Source organism: Fukomys damarensis, unplaced genomic scaffold, assembly GCF_012274545.1.
Source record: "Fukomys damarensis isolate Sample0158 unplaced genomic scaffold, DMR_v1.0_HiC HiC_scaffold_1, whole genome shotgun sequence".
NCBI lineage: Eukaryota > Metazoa > Chordata > Mammalia > Rodentia > Bathyergidae > Fukomys > Fukomys damarensis.
The window spans coordinates 36,306,323-36,314,329 of record NW_022900913.1 but is presented as its reverse complement, the minus strand read 5'-3'; the positions used below and the strand labels follow the sequence as shown (position 1 = coordinate 36,314,329).

Here is an 8,007-nt window from a genome sequence, read left to right as displayed (position 1 = left end):
AAGACCTATCATGTAAAGGTACAAGATCCCAAAGATGAATGTAACTACTGTATACCTAAAATGTACCAATAAACTCAATAAAAAGAAAAAAAAAAGAAATCCATAGACTGAAAGTCAAGGGATGGAAAACAATACTCCATGCAATGGGAACCTGGAAAGAAGCAGCAGTAGCTATTCTATTAGCAGACAAAGTGGATTTCAATCCAAGAAGAGACAAAGCAGGTCACTACATACTTGTGAAGGAAAGAATCTAATGGGAAGGGATAATAGTCATAAACATATGTATACTAAATACCAACACACCCAACTATGTAAAAGAAGCATTAGTGGATATAAAAAATTTAATAAGCACCAGTACCATTGTAAAGGGGGATCTCAATATTCCACTGCCAAAAATATATAGATCAAGTAGACAAAAAAATCAACAAAGAAATATCACAGCTGAGCCAAACCTCTGAATAAATTGACTTGTTAGATGTCTACAGAGTGTTCCACCTCACAACAAGAGAATATATATATTGTTCTCAGCTACACATGGGACCTTATCTAAGATAGACCACATTCTGACTCATAGAACATGCTTAAGTAGATGACATGCAACTGAAATTATCCCATGAATATTATTAGATCGTAGTGCAATGAAATTGGAAATCAATGACAAAAGAAACTACAAAAACTTCATAAACACATGAAAATTAAATAATATCCCTCTGAACAACCAATGTGTCACAGATGAAAGTAAAGAAGAAAGCAGACCATTTTGATAGTAAACAATAATGCTTCCATGACATACCAGAACGTTAGGACACAATGAAAGCAGTCCTATGAGCAAAGTTTATAGTGGTGAATTCCTACATCAGAAAAACAGCGAGCTCAAAAAGTAACCTAATGCTGAATCTCAAGCATCTAGAAAAAGAAGAGCCAGTTAATCACAAATCATGTATGAGGGAGGTTATAAAGATCAGAGCACAAATTAATGCAATTGAAACTAAGAAAACAATAAAAAGAATTAATAAGTCAAAGAGTTGTTTCTTTGAAAGATTAAATAAAAACCCTTAGCCAACTTTATAAAAAAGAAAAGACTCAAATTCGTGCAATTAGGACTGGAAAGGTGAAATCACAACAGATACTGCAGAAATCTAGATCATCAATACCTACTTTGAAAACCTGTATTCTACACTTGATCTTAGCCAAAAGGCTGAGAAGTGATGAGAACCTGTATTCTAATAAAATGGAAAACACAGAAGAAACAGACAGATTCCTTGATATATTTGAATCGCCAAGGCTGAATTAAGAAGATATAAAAATTCATAATAACCCAACATTAGTCAATGAAATCAAACAATTAAAAAACCACTGACTCAAGGGCTGGGTATTTAGCTCAGTGGTGCCACCACCTGCCTCACAAGTGCAAGGACTTGAGTTCAATTCCTGGTACCCCCCAAAAAAGAAAAAACACAAAACAAAACAAAACACACACAAAAAAAACAAACCCCAAAAAACTACTGACCAAAAAAAAGTCCAGGTCTTGATGGATTCACTGCTGAATTCTCCAAGAAATTTAGATAGGACTTAATGCCATGACTCCTCAAATTCTTTAATGAAATTAAAAGGGAAGCAATACTCCCAAAATCATTCCTGGAAACAAGCATAGCCCTCATACCAATACCAGAAAAAGATCCAACCAAAAAAGAACTATAGGGCATTCTCCTTAATGAACATATATGCAAAAATCATCAATAAGATACCTGCAAACAGAAGGCAATCACCAAGAAGATCACACATCATGACCAAGTAGGATTCATCTCAAGGATGCAGGGATAATTTACCGTATTCAAATCAATAAATGTAAAAAAATCAATAAATATAATATATCACATTGACAGAACCAAAGACCAAAACCACATGACATCTGAATTGATGCAGAAAAAGTATTTGACAAAGTCCAACCCCTATTCATGAAGAAAACCAACAGAAAATTAGAATAGAAGGTCTTTATCTCAATCTGATGAAAGCCATCTATGATAAATCAATATCCAACATCATATTAAATGGTCAAAACCTGAAAGCTTTCACTCTAAAATTAGGAACAAGTCAAGGGTACCCACTATCACCACTCCTTTTTGATATAGTTCTGGAAACATTAGCCAGAGAAATTATACAAAAGGAAGAAATAAAAGGAATAAGGATAGAAAAGGAAGAAGTTAAATTATCATTATTTACAGAAGATATTATACTCTACATAGAAGACCCTCAAAACTCCACCGAAATACTACTAGAATTAATAACTAAGTGCAGTACTGTAGCAGAATACAAAGTCAACAGTCCAAAACCAATAGCATTCCTATACACAAATAAACTCACTGAGAGAGAAATTAGGGAAACAATACTTTTCATAACAACATCGAGAGAAACGAAATACTGGGGAATCAATCTAAGACCTTTACATTGAAAACTACAGTACTTTGAAAAAGGAGATCAAAGAGGATATCAGAAAATGGAAAGATACCCCCTGTTCTTGGATAGGCAGAACCAATATGGTGAAAATGACCATATTTCCAAAACTGTTATACAGATTTAATGCACTCTCAATCAAAATACCAATAGCATACTTCACAGAACTAGAGAAAGCAATCCTAAAATGTATTTGAAACCACAAGAGACCTAGAATAGCAAAATCAATTCGGGGCAACAAAGTCAAGGCAGGGGATATCACAATCCCTGACTTGAAATTATACTACAAAGCTACCATGATAAAAAAGTACTGACAATAAAACAGACCTGAATTACGTAATAGAAGTTGCAGAAAAAACCTGAAACACACTCAGCCACCTTATCTCTGACAAATGGGCCAAACATAATCAGTGGGAGAAAGACAATTTCTTTAGTAAATGGTGCTGGGAAAGTTGGGTTTCCACATGCCAAAGATTAAACCACATTCATATCTCTCACCATGTACTAAACTAAATCAAAATGGATGTACTTAATAAAGGCTATCTATGGAACTAAATATTAGAAATAGTAAATCTACTGGAAGATAGACTAGTTAGAATTCTTGAAGACATAGGTTTAGACCAAGACTTTATAAATAAAGCCCAGTGGCACAGGAAATATTACAGAAAATCAACAAGTGGGTCACATCATATTACAAAGCTTTTGTGAAGAAAAAGAAACCATCACAGAGTAAAGAGACGACCCACAGAATGGAAAAAAAGTTTACCAGCTAGTCCTCAGAGAAGGGTTAAAAACTAAAGGCTGGACACAGGAATTCCAGGCAAATGGAAAACAAGGAGAAAGCATGAGTTGCCATTATGACATCAAACAAGTAGAATTCAAGTTAAATATATTAGATATAAGAAAGACACATCTTATTTCAACCCACAATTCAAAAGGTAAGTAATAGGGCCGAGGATTTAGGTCAGTAGTTCTGCCACCTGCCTTGCAAGGTCCTGAGTTCGATCCCTGGTATTACCCCCACAACAAAAAAACAAACAAACAAAAAATACCCCAAAAGGTAAGTAATAGTTATGATCATCCGTGCAATAAACTACTACCATTATAAAGGAGACACTAGGATTGACTGGAAACTTTGAAACTCTTTTTGCTCTTCTGTAGCATTGAACACATTGATACATCGACTAATAGTAATCAGACTCAGATATCTATATTTAAGAAAGAATTTATATTGTGTACAGTGTGATGTTCCTGTTTTGCTTACATACTGAAGGAACTTTTTTCCCATGCTGCTGAGAGTGCTGCAGGCTGAAGCTTTCAACTGTCCACAAGCCATTGGATTACCACTGGCTGAATAGAGTTGACTACCCTATTGCAGAATGTGTGACCTAACAATATAGTCAAAAGCTTTATAGAATGATTTGATTATTATTTTAACAATCTGTATAAAAATGATATCAACCAAGAATTTGCAATCTATGACCCATGGGGGTGGTATATAAAATTATATAGGATCACAGGCATGCCCAGTTACTTACATGTTGTCTATGGTTGCTTTCTGATATTAAGTAGTTGAAACAGAGAGCAGGTGGCTCACAAAGGCCAACAATATGAACTATCTGGCCTTTTCCCAAAAAAAGCTGACCCATGCTTTAAATCAGAAAATTACAAGTCTAGTTGTTAAGAGATATGCATCAATGTAAAAGGATTTATAAACCTTACATTAACAAAGTTTTACCATGTTCTTTATAAGAACAGCACATAGGAGACCATTCAATTGATATTTTATATATTGGTAAGGTCAGAATTTTCTCAACTTTCTTGCATAGAATATAGATTTTGGTGTACATTCCTTTACAAATCAGTTCTGCAAGTAAATAATTTTGAATATGCTGCATATCATGCTTTTTCTTTGGAACATCCTTATACTCACTGCTAATATAAGAGTCTAAGCAGGAAGATTTCCCATTGTTCATTGTGTAAAATAAAATGTATCTAGACAATATGACTTTCAAATACTACAAACAAGAAAATAATTAGTCTCAAAACACTAGTGAAACTAAAAGCAAGGACAATAGAGCTGTACATATACATGGGTAGCAAAAATAGCATGGAAAGTTGTAGGATTAAAAAATATAAATTCACTCCCTCAGGGGATATTTCATGAGTATGGTGTGGAGTAGAAAAGAGAAATAGTTTCTAATGTTCCACAGCACAGTAGATTGATGCAGTTAATTGAACATATCACGATAGTTAATGAAGAGGATTTTGAATGTTCTCTACACAAACAAATGATATATATCTGAGATGATGGATATGTCCGTTATTCTGATCTGATCATTACACATTGTATAATATATTGAAATACCACACTATATGCAAAATTATTGTCAGTTACACATGAAGATGTATTTTAAAATGGAGAAAAAGAAACACCTATTTTATATAAGCAACTGTGGTTAGGTCATTTGTTGTTGTAGTATGTAAAGCTAACAGCAATGTGTAGATTCCCAAATAGGAGTGATAGTTTATAAAAAAACAAAATTAAAGGGCTGGGGATTTAGCTGAGTGGCCCTCCCTCCCTTGCAAGCGCATGGTCCTGAGTTGGATCCCTCTACTGCAACAACAAAACCAATAACAAAACAAAATTAAAATCAAAGCCACAAAATCTGTCTCCTTCCTCCATTTTCTCTTATCCCACTTCTCAGAGATAATCATAGTTAAAAATATTTTTGAATTCTTCCATATTCTTTGAAAAGAAGTAAAAAAGAAAATGGAGATATAGCTATTTACACTTTCCTTTAGTTGTTGTTTTGCAGAAAGGAGACTATTATATGCATTGTTTTGCACCTTGAATTTTAGGTTTGAATGTGTATTTTTGGGAGCTTTTAGTATTCATGCTCGACATTTATTGTCTGTGGTGGATGTTTATTTGGTAGTGTCTCCAAACAGTCTTTTCTATACAGAATACCTAAATGCTTTTCATATTTGCTGTTTTGTTGCTGATGTTTATTTTTGCAAGTACAAAAATGCTGAAATGAAATCCTTGAACACATATTTAACCAAAAATAAACAAATTAACTTTATTAAGTTACTACTTCCGCCCTTACATTGATTTGTTTAAAAAGATCAGTTTGGAATATGTAATTGAAAGGGTGTACACACAATAAATAGGAAAGGGGCTGCGTGGTGCGGGAGGACAGTCACCAGCCTGACCCTCTCACACAGTGCAGAAGCTTGGAATCATATTTGATGGAGCAAATTCTTATGTGCACGAGGGGCCATGTTCGATGTGCGAGTTCTCAGCGGTTTACGATCAGGGCGCGGCCTAGCGAGGGCTCCCTGACTCCTCAAACCGCAGCCCCTAGCTCTGCTCACAGGGACCCGCGCAGGCGCAGGTGTGCGTGCCCATCGTCTACCTGTGGTGCACCTGGTGCAGCACCAGCTCCCGTGGATGCTCGCCTCAGGCCCGCACAGCCTGCAAGCTCTCCTTTCAAAGGCGGCCACCGCCTGCTTCACCACCTCATTGGAAAACAGGGTGGCGAGCGACACGGAAAAATCCAAGTGCAAGTTCCTGGGTAGCCAGGAAGGCCCGGGTTGAAGCAACAAATCATCTCCGGATATTTGAAGGGTCTCCCACCCGCGCAGGACATTTACCAGAGGCGGTTTCACCACGGTTGCTACTGATGTGTATCGCTCCTGCACAGGTGGAAAGCCGATTTCTAACTGGGTCTCACAATACCCGGGTCTCCTTGATATTACACCTGACTTTTGCACCACGGAACAAAATGCTTGTGATCCTCCATTCCCGATAGCACTTCGTACATTTCCTGCATCGAATATGCCATAGTTCTTCTCTCTGAATATTCTTTTCTTTCGTGTGTTAATGGTGCAGTGATTTTGAAGAAAGTTCTTCCACGTCTCTCCTTAGGCAAAATTGGGGTGTGTGGTGGGAGACTCTCGCTCATCAGGGTACCACCGGAAGCCAAATACCACCCTTCGGCGCAGGAAGAGTGGAATTTCTAGGTAACATCTAAACATGCAAATGAATTGTCTTGTAAAACTTGTATTATGTACTCAACAGTGAATGAGGTATTCTTTCTCCACATCCATACTTGTAGTAAAATTTTATTTGAGAAATGTCTTTAAATGTCACATAGGTAAAAGCCATCATTGAGGAAATTTCGTACTCTGCTTAGAAACAGGCTCATGAATAGTACTTCTTTGTATATTTATAAGATCAAAATTTATAAAAAAATGTATCCTGAGTTCAAGAAACATATGAACCGAGAAGCATCGAAGAAGGAAGTTTTTCAGCTGACTACTGAACAAAGTCACAGACATTATTATATGATCATTAAACTCATCGATAATGATGCCTGAGTCATCTAGAAGTGAGATGGCTCAAGTACCAGAGGAACTATGTTGATTTCCTGTAGGCGTCATTTTTATAATTGCTCACATTTGTTGGTTAGAGTCAAATGGCCAGGGATTTGAAGCTTATCCAAACGAACCCATGTGTTTTTCCTGTTGGTCACTATTGTTAGGTAATAATCCTGCTGAAGTTTTAGATTTTTCTCAAGGATATCACTTTCACATCAACCACAGGATGACAATGACAGGTTGAAGCAACAGAAGGAGCCGGGTGTGGGGTTCGCGGTGCAGCTGTTTTCGAAAAGAATCTCTGCGTAGTAGAACTCTGGCTTAGATCTGAGAAACAATTAGTCTTTTCCAAAACTATGGCTCTTTGCAGTTTCGAACCAATAAATACATTTATAGGTGTATGCTGACTCTAATGACACAGTGACTTACATCTAAAATAAATGGTAAAATCTGTCTATGGCCATTGAAAGATTAGTGTCTTGTTCTTAAGCTGAAAAAAAATTTTTTTTTGTTTCCTGAGCCAGGTATGTTCTCACTGTTCCTTCCCTCTGTCATACAAGTGGTCTGCGCAGCTATGGTTGCTTTTATTTTTTAAAATTAATTCCTTCTGGTGATTTATAGGCCTAGAGTCAAGCACTGACTAAAAATGATTGGAAAATTCCACACTTCCAATTATCAAGAGAATATACCAGCAAAAAAGGGTTGTTTTGAATGTTATGAGTGTCGGCAGGTTGGCCTTCCTGTGGTTCAAGGAAAAATGTTAAGTAGAAAGGGAGGGGACAGTAGACCAGTTATGAATCTCAGTTACCAATCTCAGGGGAAGACTAAACAACTGCCAGTTTTGCTAGGGTTCTGAGATTTGACAGGAGATTTCACACACACCAACCCGCCAGAGTATTGTCATGTGCGGTGAAACACCTGCCCAACTAATCGGGTAAAGGAACTTTATTACTCACGTTCAAGCAGCAAGAATCAACAGAAGCCTGAAATTCAGTGTGCCGGTCTCCAAGGGCTCCGGCCCCCTGTCCAGAGTGGAGGGCCGTCTGCCTGCGTCCTCTTCACCACCCAGGTGAGGGGCTGAAAACGCTCTGCTCTCAGTTGTACCCAAGAAGCTGCGGTGGTGAGTTGTGAGCAAGGCAGGACATTTTATTCCCGGGGGGAACAAGGACG

At 37.2% G+C, this 8,007-nt stretch overlaps 2 pseudogenes; both read right to left on the bottom strand.

Moving 5' to 3' along the window:
- Nucleotides 1–1,072: 1,072 nt before the first annotated feature.
- Nucleotides 1,073–1,210, bottom strand: LOC117285554 (annotated as a pseudogene).
- A 4,659-nt stretch (nucleotides 1,211–5,869) lies between these two features.
- On the bottom strand, nucleotides 5,870–6,440 carry LOC104876132 (annotated as a pseudogene).
- Between the last annotated feature and the right edge of the window lie 1,567 nt (nucleotides 6,441–8,007).